The following is a 14,120-nucleotide window of genomic DNA, read 5'->3' on the forward strand; positions in this document are numbered from 1 at the left end:
AAAACTCTTATGTTTGAGATTAGCAAGCATTTTCTTAGCTGGGATTAGGCAGAAAATTTGGTGTGTGTGAACAAAATTGGTATGTGGTTGTAGATAATATGGGGTGATCTTCATTTTCTTCTTCGTCCTTTTACTTTTCTTTGTTCTTCTTCTTCCTTTTTCTTTGTTTTCCTGATCTTTTTTCTCCTCTCATTTCTGCTTTTTGCTTGGCTGTGATCATAACTTTCCTTTGCAATGTCAGCATGCTCATATGGTTTCTATATCCGTTTTGTGAAAGCAAAACAAATTATTTAACAGTACCATGACAACGGTATGTACGATCACATAATTCCTTTTCTGATTTTGAAACAGAAAAAGGAAACAAGACGAGTTAAATTTTCTGTTTTGTCAAAGCAAAAATGAAAAAGCAGAAAAAGAAAACGAGGATTTTAATTCAATTTTCTGTTTAATCAAAGCAATAACTTCAAGATTAAAAAATAAAAATGAATGGGTTTACTGTTTTACAGATTTTACACATTTCATTCCTGAAACAAATTATTCAATAATGACTGTTTTTGTCTCACCTAGTAGAGGCGGTGGCGGTGGCAGCGTCAGCGTCAACATCAAATCTTAACTTAGAAAGTATATGGACCTAGTTCATGAAATTTGGACATAAGGTAAATCAAGTATTACTGAACATCCTGCCTGAGTTTCAGGTTACATGACCAAGGTCAAAGGTCATTTCAATTCAATTCAATCTTTATTTCGCAAAATAGGATAAAAATACAAAGAAACATCAAATAATGATAAATTAGGGTCAATGAACTGAGACCATGTTGGGGGAATCGATATCAAAATCTTAACGTAAGGTAAAGTTTTTGAAATTTCATCATAACTTAAAAGGTATATGGATCTAGTTCATGAAACTTGGCCATAAGGGTAATCAAGTATTACTGAACATCCTGCCTGACCAAAGTCAAAGGTCTTTAAAGGTCAATGAACTTTGGCCATGTTGGAGTTCATTATTAAATTGCTGTCACAACATTCAAAGTTTATATATATATTTTATGAAATGTGGACATAGGAGTAATCAAGTATCACTGACAAGTCTTAGGTCACATGATAAAGGTCAAATATCATTTAGGGTCAATGAACATAGTATTGTATCATTATATGAATTGTGTTTTTGTGAATAATTATTTATAATAATAATAATAACGGCATATTTACCCAGGGTAGCCACTTCAGTCTGTTCTCCCAGCGGGCCCTGCTATTATTATTACATGGCTAAGCTAGGCTACTGATTCAGGTGCACACATCTTTTTGAGGAATTTGCCGGTTCCCATTTACCTCTTCTGTCTTGAGTGCAGCACGGTGTGGATAAATTACTTGCTGAAGGAAAACATGCCACAGCTAGGATTCGAACCCACGACCCTCTGTTAGAAAGGAGAGAATCAGAACCTCTAGACCACGACACGCCCACTCGTAGTTTTCAAAGTCAGCACTGCTGCTGTATTGAATTGCGTAATGCAGGTGAGACTGCTAGAGGCACTCCACTTGTTTCTATAATAAATGAATTCGCCAGTTTTTACTCAATATTTCGTTTTTGCTTTTTCCGTTTCAAAATCAGAAAAACAAATTATGTCAGATTATCTTTAGTGATATAGTACAAGACCTCATTCTCATCTACGTCCTTAAACTAGACCCCATTCTCATCTACGTCCTTAAACTAGACCCCGTTCTCATCTACGTCCTTGTTAAATGAAAACCAGTATAGGGCAAGTCCAAGAAAAGGTCACCCTAGAAGGCAAAATTTCATCTTTAATTCAATAAGTTATCTTTGGTGGGGTAAGAAAGCCCAAATGTTGAATTATAAAATTTCTTTAAGAAAAATTTGATAATATGCATATTTATGTTAATTTGGGGCACCTAATTTGCATAATTGGTAAAATGGGCGTTACGTATGGGACAATTATAAATAATCACAGAAAATGAAAACCAAACTTCTGAGATTTAGTCATGGGTGGGACATGGACCCCATAACATCTTATTACTTTTGGGGGAATAAAGTGGTATCATCTAAATTAATTATGCAAATTAGGTCTAGTACAAGGATGGAATGTCCCATACGTAACATTTTGAGGATGTTTTTTAAGTTATTTCTCATAATACAATACTTGTATTGTTGCATCTCTGGGGAGTTCTAACTTATTAAGTATGAAAATGTTATACCACAAAAAGTTTCAAAAATAGAGTTTACTTTTTAATTAAAAGTTAATTAAAAAAATGTTACGTATGGGACAACATGTTACGTATGGGACATTTACACACAATGTCAATGGGGAGATTTGTGTACAAAGTGAATGGAGAAAAACAAATTTCTAGAGTGCTCTAAAAAGTGATTATGTACCTTTTCTTTAGTTTTTAAAGACTGATTTGTTATGAATACTGATAAATGAAAACAGCTGAAGCCAAAAAATTGTGAAAATGGAAATATATGTAAAAAGTGAAAACAATAGAAATACACAAGAAATTCATGAAACCATGAAAAACAAGAAAAAAAATGTTGAAATGGCTAATTTCCCTTTCTGTCATATCAAATATGTCTAAATAGAACATTTTAAAAGAAAGAAACTCTTTTGTTACTTTCATATTTTAAATTATTTCAATTTTTGAATTATGGGGAAAATTGTGTACATTCTCTTTGGGGACAAAATGTCGCATACGTAACATGTCATTAATTTATTTAGAGTCTGTTATTAGAGGGATTTGGCTTATGGCATGAAACTTGCCTTAGATATATAGGTTTTCCCGCTCAATTTCGCACTTAGTGCATGCAAGAGTATAAATAGTTCATTCAATTTCGCTAAAGAGCACCAAGAATTCAAACTAGTCATTCATAGGGCCACCAAAAATTCATAATGGGCATTCAGTTTGGCTATAGAGCAATCAAAAGTGTAAAAACATCAATCAGATTCGCCATAGTGCACTCAAGTTAACATCGGAGGTCACGTGACTGAAGACAGAGCGTTCAATTTCGCTATTGGGTATCCATGTTCCTAACTAGTGCATTCAATTTAGCACTGTATTTACATGACTTGTAATACATATTCAACATTCTTCGCTTGTTTTCCCAACCTGCAGTATGTGTACCACAAGTGACCATTCATGAGACTGCACTGGACAATTTACATTATTCTTTACAGATGCTTGTAAAAAAAATAATTTAAATAAAAAGAAGCAGTGGCCTGCTTATTTAGGAAGTTATTTTGTCATATTAAGTATATACATTTAGTTATTACGGTTTTTATAGAATATAAAAGGTTCAAAAAGAATTATACAGTGCGTATCAAAAAAAGTTTACAATTAGAAAAAATCCTGTAAAATTATACATTTGCAATATCCTGAAGATTTTTCCACATTTTAACATTGGTAAAGATCCATTTAAGCTAATGACAATATAACTGTCGAAAAATAGATCTGCTTGAGTGAGCACCACTTACTTTTGAAAAGTTAGTGAAAAATGATTTGCGCAGAACTTTGAAATATAAATGTGAATAAAAGTAAACCTTGATCATGAAGAACACAGAATTTAGCTAGTAAAATTGATTTGAAGATATCTTTTACCTTTTAAAAACTTGTTTCCTTGCCAAATAAACTTTGGAGAGAGCATTGCGCCCCACCCCACTCTGCCACACTGAGCTGAAATGGCTTAGGCTTGATTTTCCTTTTGTTAATCATTGTCAAGCTTGGGAAAAGTGTGGAGAAACAAGAATTAAATGAAAAACGAAATGTAAACCCACTTTAAATGATAAAAACTTAGTGAAATGAAGCTGGAGATGTCTGATATAAACTTTTGTTCAGATTCAGTTGTGTCCTCAGATCCAGCTGGCACAAAAAGGGTAAAGGTTGTGCTTACTACATGTAATGCTTGAATGTATCCGTTTCATTTCAATTGACTTAAGGTGCAGGGAAAATGTGTGAGAAATGTTTCGCCCTTTCCCCTTGTCACAACGTGAAAAGCATTTCTGCGCAAACAGATTCCTGCGAGCTTTACGAAAATGGACAGTGCTCACTCAAGTGTAACATTCTGTCAAAACTTTAGCTTTTATTGGATAGATTATATGTGATTATATGTGAAAAATTACCCAAATGTTGTAATTTTTTTTAATTCTCAGGCTTTTTCAAAGTGTATACTTTTTTGATACGCACTGTATAAGGGAAGAAAACAGTAGTCAATGTTTTAAGTTTTGATGAAAAGATTATTGTGTCAAATGATTAAAGTCATATGAAAACATGTGCAAGATAAAAAGAATATTAAACCTAAATATGAAAGAAGAAAATATTGATATTGTATACATTCTATGATTCTATTCAATGCATATATCGAAGAGATGGTGCAAATGACAAGAAAATATACACTAAGAACAAAAAAATATCTACAAAGATCAAAAAGACATATGAATTAATACAGGGAAATGTAAGGAAATTTTCCCTCTGTTAATTCATATTCCTTCAGCCTTCTGATTTTTTTTTTCGCTGACTTAATATGGACATAGTAAACTCATAAAATGGAAGAAGATATAAACATGAGAAAGTTATAAAACAAATAGAAAAAAATTATGTGTGCTAAATTGCATGCTCAAATTTTATAATTGGATGCACAATGGCGAAATTGAATGCCCTAACATAGCTCGAATGAGTTTCACGGGTGAACTTGGTTGCACTACATACAAATTCGTATGCCGAGTGGCAGATTTGGTTGCTCTAAAGCGATTATGAATGCCAAATGGCCATTTTGGTTGCACTATAGCGAATTTGAATGCCGACTGGTGATTTTGGCTGCCCTATCTAATAAATTGAATGACCTATTTATACTTTTTCATGCACTATGTGCAAAATTCAAAGACCTATCTTTACTTTTGCATGCGCTAAGTGCAAAATTGGACGGGAAAACCTATACTAGAGTATTGTGACTTCTATCACACTAAACTACAAGTTGTCAAAAGAAATACTTTCAGAGAATTCTCAACTTGAAAAAAATGTTTGAAAAATTGTCTTTTTTCTGCGTCCCATACGTAATGGCACATCTTTTCTCCCCAAAAGGTCAAGGTCATATGTCACCATTTTTTGCACGATTATTCTTCTAGATGTCTACCATCATGAGGTAATTCAGTCTAATCAAAGTCATTTAACACTATTTTTCAGGTCATTAAAGGTCAAGACCACCTCAGAAAAATGTTGATTTGAATCAACAGAAAAAAATCAGACAAGCACAATGCTGAAAATTTCATCAAAATCGGATGTAAAATAAGAAAGTTATGACATTTCAAAGTTTCGCTTATTTTCAACAAAATAGTTATATGAACGAGCCAGTTACGTCCAAATGAGAGAGTCGATGATGTCACTCACTCACTATTTCTTTTCTAATTTATTGTTTGAATTATACAATATTTCAATTTTTAGGAATTTGACGATTAGGACCTCCTCGCCTGAAGCATAGGGTGTTCAGGGAGGAATGAAACTTCATTTCACATGACAATGACGAGAAAATAAAAATATTTCATATTTCATATAATAAAATACAAAAGAAATAGTGAGTGAGTGATGTCATCAACTCTCTCATTTGGATGTAACTGGCTCGTTCATATAACTATTTTGTTGAAAATAAGCGAAACTTTAAAATGCCATAACTTTCTTATTTTACATCCGATTTTGATGAAATTTTCAGTGTTATGCTTGTTGAATTTTTCTCTTGTTCTTCAAATCAAGTTTTTGTTGGGGTGGACTTGTCCTTTAAAGCCTCTGAAATGTCCCATACGTAATGCGCGCAAATTCTTGGACTTGCCCTATAGTGGAAATCAGTTTAACATGTGATGGGGATGCTACAAAGTGATCAAATTGTTTTTCCTAACCAGTTTGGAAATCACCTTTCGATGTAGTTTATAAGCTCGTCTTGTCTTGTTAAACTGGTTTAAGGGTAGGAAAGGACACAACCGTTCTTTGGGAAGTGCTCTTTGTACGAAAGTACAAGAGAGTGTACATGTTAGCTGTGCTACTAGTACACACTGTGTGTTGAATGGATATACTGGAATTTCAAATTTCATGTAAAACATGTGACCCCACTGATGGTGTTCCCATAGCAACAAGACCAATTTAAGTGCAGTGGTTCAGGAAACTAGATTTTGGCAAAGTGATCCTCTTAACTGGTTTCCTAGACTGTTTGAAGGGAAATTGGTTCCAAAATGTATATGTTAACTGGGCCAAATCTCCATTTGTTTTTTTATAAAAACCATTATTCTAGGTTGAGTGAATGTCTCCAATGAAAAATAACTGACTGGCACCTTAAATGAAAACATGTATAAATCATCTGTAATCTTAAGTGATTCTTATTGAAACAAATATGAAAATTTGTATTTACTCTATAAACTGACACTCTGGATCAAGCTTCTAGCTCCTTTTTGGAATAATTCTTAAAAGGGAAGTATACCCTGACAAAAAGTTTATTATGAAAATAGAAAAAGTAAAAGAATATTGCTGAAGGTTTGAGAAAATTCATCAAATAATTAAAAAGTTATTAGAATTATTTGATTCTTGACACCATATGCGAGCAGCATTCCTACAAAGCGAATGGTTAAAAATCAATGAAATGTCAATTTTTTTAGAAAATTGAAAATGGTTTATACTGTACCCTTTTTATATCGATAGACAGTTCAGTTCACACCTGATCATGAAAAGAAAACAAAAATAAGTTATCAGGAACCATTAAAAAAATGAAATATATGCATTTTATTACATGACATATGGGGCAGCTGCTCGTTTATGACATCACAAATCCAAAACTTTTTAAATATTTAACAGATTTTCCTCAAACCATCACCAATATTTTTTTTATTTTTCTGCTTTTTTTACAACAAACTTTTCTTCAGGGTGAACTTCCCTTATAATGTGAAGATGTATACACATGCTTCTGTGAATTTCAAGTGAAGAAGACATTCACTTGAACATTTGTGTGTGAAAGTGGAAATTGATGTAATAGAATTGAATTGAAAGTTATCCCTGGGTCTTAAGTGTAGTCTCCCTATGATAATTCATAAATCTCTTTTCTTAGATAAGGAAATTTTGACAAATACAGAAAAAATCTCAATATTCAAGAAAGGAGGAGGAACAAGTCTTGCTTAAAATTGAAGCTATGTAGATGAAATCATTATTGGATTGACATATACAGCAGCATAATAGTTCCATGATTAAGAATGATTCATCATGTTGCATTGCATCATGAGGATGAAATCATTCATGTATTGTTTATCAATGACTCATTTTCCTTTTTAATGGTAGAGATGGCATGCTGGAGCTCCAAAAGTATCTGTCAAAAAATATATGGAGAAATGTACATTTGGTGGACCAGTGTGAAATGCAGTCTCTTCATCAATATTTGTCCTACCAATCTTTAACTTGAAACCAATGCTTTGTATATTGCTTTTGAAGAATACAAATTAATGAATGTGATAGGAGTAAAATATCAAGAATAGGTTTGGAAATATTATTCCCCACACATATTTTATAAAATGATAATTTCTAATTTGACGCGTCCTTAACAAATGCGTACAAGCTTTAATACTATTCATGCAAGTTAATATTTCATGATTGGTATATATTTCTCAAGTAGGCAAATAATTTGATTTATTCTATGTGGTATTTATGAGCATTGAAGTTACATTTCAGAGTGGGGTAACTCCAATAAAAAGACTAATTCTGATTATTATAGCTTTGCCTTTATTATACATGCAATGTAGGGCAAATGGCATCCATATTGTACGTAGAGCTGGTAGAGATGGCTGCTAAACACACACCTGTAATTACAGACTGTACCCCTCACCAATCAATGCCTGTTAATCTCGGCTGTCTGCACAAATTGTGGCAAGAGCTCAGAGATGAACAAACGGCAGGGCCATGGTACACGGTCTGACTGGGTGGGTGGATGAGGAGCAAATCATGCGCATGATGACGCATTGGACGCAGTTGTCGCTGTTGCCGGGGGTGATGGTTTCAGCTCTAAGGTCATGGTCGCCAATTGGCTGACCTCAAGTCCACAGATAATTAAATATGCTGGTTAATATCAGTTTATGATTCGAAGCCATCTTTGTAGAGTAATTTACCTGCTTGATCCACTTGTAAAATGAGGGCAGACATCAGCTCTTATGAACGGAGTACACTGTCATTTTAATAAAGATGTGCACAAATTCATAATTTTCTTAATGAAATGCAGTTCCATTTATTAAGCTACTCTTCTTTCATTTTTTCTACACTGCACAAGAATTTTTCATTTCATTATTTTATTGTGTTAATGTGTTATGCTAATGACTGTTCTGTTCCATTCTACTCTGCTCTTTGTCGTTGCCTGCCAGACTGAACTAAAATAAACTGTTCTGTTCTATTCCATTCACATTTAGTCTGTTCTAATCCAAATATGGTGCATTTACTTCCAGTAACTCATTTAACATATATTTGTTTGACAATGTTTTTCCTCATCACTTATATATAGTATCAATGTACTTACTTATACTATACTTACGTATAGTATCAATGTGGTTAAAGAGGTACTCTAGGCTGAAAATAATTATTTGATCAGGCAATGTAAAACTAGACAAACAAAACATTGACACTGACAAGGTATAGTATTGATATTTTAAAGTTTTACATTGTGTTGATAGAACAGTTCTATGAATATCTTCATGAATATGCAATGAGCAAGGTTATGATGTCATATCTCCACTTTTTCTTTTGTATTTTATTCATATTAAAGTATGTTAATTCAAATTTTGTCCACTAAGAATGAAATCATTTTGATTGACATTTGATTTGATATGTGAGGTAATCACTGGTGCAATACATTTTGTGGCAAGGGAGGCATATCATATGTACACATGAAAATATGAAATAATGATGCTTTCATGTCATAACAGAAGAAAATGGGCATTGGGACATGACATCATTAGCAGCCCTGATCATCAGCTCACCTATTGAATATTCATGACATCATGCATATAGCTGGGAGTTTTTTTCTTCAAAATATTACTGAATTGATTATTAAGAAATTAATAACTTTGTTACTGTTATCAGATATTGATGAAATTTTTAGTCCGTTGTAACCCTTAGATAGAAGGTCCTCTTTTATACTCATCACACTCCCCTCCCCTCAAATAGAGTGGGGGAAAATTGAAGAAAAACAAGCACTTTTGTATAACTGTAAGGTTCAAGGGAAGCCCTTTTAATTTGTAAAGGTTGTGGGTTTCCCTATATGACTCTAATGAAATAAAATTGTAAATGACAAGGTGTATTGATTAGACCTTGTTGGAAATGGACTCGTTCGAATTATTAAAGACTTGTCTCCTGAAAAATTCAAGGCTTATTCCATTTGTTAGAAATTTGGGAATAGATGAGTAGGTGAAGGATAATTTGCATTGTCTGCATCTGCCTTATCTACTTTCTGTTTGATCTCACTTGGTCTATTTCTAGTTAGTCTTCTAACCAGTTTGTCTCCTAAGTAGTTGGTCTAATTGACACTTAGCTCACTATTATAATGATTAGATAAACTGAAACATAAATTTGAAAAGCAAAATACTATAGATGCTGTTATTTTCATGGGGGTTTCATTTTGCGGATTTCACAAACTGCTGATCGGCTGCAAATTTAACAGTGTGCGAAAATATTGACACATTTTGATATTAACCAGTACCAATGTCCCGAACAGTGAAGATTTGTCAGTGCAAACATGCAGTGTGGTGAAAGATATTATTGTTGTTGATTGGTTTTTAACAGCGCTAAAGAATTGAAATCTGCATCTATATATGTACAAAAAATAAAGTTGAGAAAGTACAGTTAGTGATTAAAAAAGTTAGCCAGAAATTTTCTTTTTATCTCTCAAACAAAACCAGAGCCTAAATTATTTCCTATTTATCAATATTAATTCACTCACTCTCACTGTAATGTGACAATGTATTTTCCATGAAATTATTTCATTCTATTGCCATCTGATTGACTCAAATAACAATAAAGTGCTAATTATGAAGCGCTTTTTGCCAAAGGATACAAAGCGCTGCTATTATTACCCTGCCTTAAAGGCATCCGGGCTGGAAATACATGTAATATGAGTTAAACAGATAATGAAAAATAAGACAAACAAAACACTGAAAATTTGATCAAAACCGGACAATGAATAACAAAGTTGTGGCCTTTTTAAGATTTGCATTAACAGTTCCAGGCATGTCTTCATGAATATTCAATGAGCAAATCGACGTTGTCACATCCCCACTTGTTCTTATGAATTTTATTCTATGAAATTTATTCGAATTTTTTCTACCAAGAATGAAAAAAAATTGATTGACAACTGATTTAGTTCATTAGATATTCATTGCTGCAACTTATTTTATTATAGAGGAAACACATTATTCACACATGTATGAAAAAATGAAACAATTATGATTTGGTGTAATAACATAAGAAAAAGGAAAGTGGGGATGTGACATCATCAGCCCACCTAATGAATATTCATGATGACGTGCAAATACCTATTTTCACAACTTTAAACTTCAATAACTTCGATATTATCAGATTTTTATGAAATTTCCAGAATTTTACTCTGTGAATTTTACTCTATTTGTGTAGATATATGAAAAATTTCAGCCCCGAGTAGCCCTTTAAGCTCTAGCTACCATCACCTTGGGTCATGGGGGGGGGGGACACTAGCAAAAATTTTGAGTCACTTAGCTGCAAAGTTGCTAGGTATGCTGACCTAATAGAAATATTTTAAGGACAGTGCCATTAAACGGATATGTATGTCACTGATCAAATAATGTGAGAGCTGAAAATTTTTGATATTCAGACCTAAAAAAGGAACATTATAAGCTAATTTTTGCAATCATGATACGTACCTGTCTCGCTAAAGAAACAATGCGAGAGCGAGCTGAAATTTTTGCTTATATTGACCCCAAAGAGGGATATTTTTTTAAAGGAATCCATTAAGAGTACACATACATGTATCTCACCATAATCATCTAATTGAGAGTGCCAAATGCCTGCTGACTTTGTTAGAATTACATCTAAACACACAAAGCACCTTTTGTCTCACCTGCATAGCAGAGTGAGACTATATGGACCTAGTTCATGAAACTTGGCCATAAGATTAATCAATTATTACTGAACATCCTATCAGACTTTCATGTCACATGACCAAGGTTAAAAGTCATTTAGGATCAATGAACTTAGACCATGTTGGGGGAATCAACATCAAAATCTTAACCTGAGGTTAAGTTTTTGAAATGTCATCATAACTTATCATCATAATGTCACCATAACATTGAATATATCACCAAACATCCTGCATGAGTTTCACGTCAAGGTCAAAGGTCAATGAACTTTGGCAATAATGGGGGTATCTGTTGAATTACCATCATAACTTTGCAAGTTTATTGATCTGAATCACTGAATATCCTGTGCAAGTTTCCGGTCACATGATCAAGGTCAAAGGTCATGTGAGGTCAATGAACTTTGGCCACATTGGGGGTATTGTTTAATTACCATCCTATCTCTGTAAAGTGTATTGGTCTAGTTCATAAAATCTGGAAATAAGAGTAACAAAGTATCACTGAACATCTTGTGCGAGTTATAGTAGTTTTCAAAGTCAGCACCGCTGCGATGTTGAATCGCGTGATGCAGGTGAGACGACCAGAGGCATTCCACTTGTTGTAGTAATTGTAATCATGATTATCACATGCTTCTCACTAATCAAATATTACATGTTCACGCTGAGTATTTAGGAAATTCAGACCTGAAGAGGGGCATTCTAAGGCTTGTTTGTAGTTATTCGCTAAGACCATACATATTTCACTAACCGAATGATGTGAGCACGAAGTGCGAGCTCAAAATTTTTGATATTCAGATTTTAAAAGTGGACATTTTAGCGACTGAATTTAGGAATTCATGGAGAGCAGGCATGAATCACTAATCAAATAATGCGAACGTAAGCATGGACAGGAAATATTTCATACTAAGACCTTCATATGGGGCAATCACTTTAAGTAGTCATGAAAAAGAAGCATATGTCAGTACATAAAACAATTATAACTTAAAGTGCAAGGAAATATATTTGGTGTATATTGACTTGAAAATAGACAGTTTAAGTACAACAAGATTATATATTTGCAAGCACCAGGAACAAGTGGGTTAAGCTATGATGGCGTCAGAGTATCTGAGAATTAGACCATCTGATAGTAGACCAAGTGGGTGTAGCTATGATGGGGTTAGACGATCTGATAATTAGACCATCTGATAGTAGACCAAGTGGGTTTAGCCATGAGAGTGTTTTATCTGAAAATTAGACCATCTGCTAGAAGACCAAGTGGCTTTAGCTATGATGGTGTTAGATGATCTGAGAATTGGACCATCTGCTTTTAGACCAAGTGGATTTAGCTATTACCCCTTTCATACTGCGCTTTTCATCGGTGAACTTTGCTGGCGAAGTTCTTGATGATGATGATGAATGAGAGCTAGTTGTGTATGATACTGAAGACTGGATGTTACGTTGAGCGAATCCGCCAGTTCGCCGGTGAAGGGGAAAGTGTCCAGAATGAAAGGTACACAGGAGAACTTCCCCAGCGAACTACTCCACCTCAAGAGGTGGAGAACTTTGCCGGTGAAACTATATCCCCGGCGAAGTTCGCCGATGAAACAGCCTGTATGAAAGCTTACCGGAGAACTTCTCCTCTTTTATGACGTCAGAGGTCATTTTTTCCCAAAAAAATCCCCTGAACCATTCTGTGTGCTAGCTAGCTATTATTTCCGTAGATAAATGTAGAAGGCCACGCTTTATGAGCAATTCGATCATTCAATAGAGTTAAATACCCTCGAACATACAGTTAGGTTTTTCACTTATGATATTTACTATAAAAGCATTATTTGTGTCCCCCGAACAGAGTTTGGAGGATACTATGGATTTGGCCTTGTCGTGCCGCGTCCGCCGAGATTTCCTTGTGAGCGCTCTATCAGCTGCATTTCTTCTCCGATCATCTTCAAATTTGTCATGAAGGTCGAGTATGGTATAGCAAAGCCCCATATCGATTTTGGTGTGGGTGGAGGTCACATAGTAAGGTCAAAGGTCATTTTCAGGTCAACATTAAAGTTTACATGCAAGACTCTCTTATGACACCTAACTCTGCAACCGTAAGTCACTTTTCAAGCAAACTTGGATGGTAGATGGATTTTGGGTACCTGCATCTTATGCTGCAGTCAGAGGTAACATGGTAAGGTCACTGTTAAATTTTAGTCCAGGATAGGCCCCATAGAAAATTGACCAAACCTTGTTTTTTTATATATACAATATTTTTTGATGGTTTCTTGTCAATTCGAGGGTGCTGATTACGAATCTGGATGATGCCACTCGTGTAACCTTGAGCATTTTCCGCAAATTGGCAAAATCCAATATGGCCGCCAAAATATGCAAATTACCCATGAAAATCATAAAATTGTCCGCACATTGGCTGTGAAATGCATGAAATTGTGTGGCAGGAGTGAAAAACAATCTTAAAATATATTTTTTGACAAAATATCTATTTTCCTGATATTCAAAATGGCTGCCATAGGCCATTGTATACACTATCATGTACAATATGAATAGGGAAAACTAATTTTCACAAAAATGAGCACTAAACTGCAAAAATCGCGATGTATGAACGAAGTAATATCTATAAATCATCATTACTAATGAGATATATTATCTATTATGTCAAATATGGGAACATTGCTGTATTTTGATATAAAAAATAGCCGCCACTGGCCCAAAGAGTATTATGTACAGTGGCCCCACAATGGCAATGGCCGGGGCCAAAAAATGACAAGATTGAGCATTAAAATGCATATTATTAAGATAAACGAGTGGAATACTGACTAAAAACATCATTGTAAATATGCCATTCATGTGATAAATGTTGTATTTTGAAATTCAAAATGGCCGCCCCTATATTCATCATGTACAATGCGAATGGAGAAACTGATTTTCACACGAGTAAGAAACGTAAAATGCATATAATTGTGATCTATGAGTAAAATATTGTCTGACAACATGTTTTATAGCAAGACATTTC

Source organism: Lytechinus variegatus, chromosome 14 (assembly GCF_018143015.1).
Source record: "Lytechinus variegatus isolate NC3 chromosome 14, Lvar_3.0, whole genome shotgun sequence".
In the NCBI taxonomy this organism is placed as follows: domain Eukaryota; kingdom Metazoa; phylum Echinodermata; class Echinoidea; order Temnopleuroida; family Toxopneustidae; genus Lytechinus; species Lytechinus variegatus.